Here is a 622-nt window from a genome sequence, read left to right on the forward strand (position 1 = left end):
CTTGTCTGATATGTCATTGCAAAAGATCTTTTCCCATTCTGTGGGTTCCCTTTTAACTCTGCTGGTGAGATCTTTTGATGCACAGAAGTTTTTAATTTTTAATATGTCCCACTCATCTATTTTATCTATTTTTGTTTGTGTGGTTTTCAAAATGTTTTGTAGTTCATGTATTCTCATCATTAGTGCCTTCACATTTGTCCCGAATTTTTCGTTGAAGACCTTCATAATTCTGGGATTCACATTTAGGTCCTTAATCCATGTTGAATTGGTTTTTTTATAAGGCGTGAGGTGAAGGTCTTGTTTCAGACTTTTGCATATCATTTTCCAGTTCTGCCAGCACCATCTGTTGAAGAGACTATACCCTCCCCATAGGACATATCTTGGTGTTTTGTCGAAGATCAATTGGCTTTATGTAGATGCATTAATTTCTGGATTCTCAATTATGTTCCATTGATCTATGTACCTTTAATTGTACCAGTACCAAGCTGTTTTGACCACTGTAGCCATGTAGTATATTTTAAAGTTGGGGAGTAACAGGCCTCCAACCTTATTTTTGTTCTTGAGCAGTGCTTTGCTTATCCGGGGTCTCTTTCCTTTCCATATAAAGTTTGTAATTGCTTTT

Source organism: Chrysochloris asiatica, unplaced genomic scaffold (assembly GCF_000296735.1).
Source record: "Chrysochloris asiatica unplaced genomic scaffold, ChrAsi1.0 scaffold00537, whole genome shotgun sequence".
NCBI classification, from domain to species: domain Eukaryota; kingdom Metazoa; phylum Chordata; class Mammalia; order Afrosoricida; family Chrysochloridae; genus Chrysochloris; species Chrysochloris asiatica.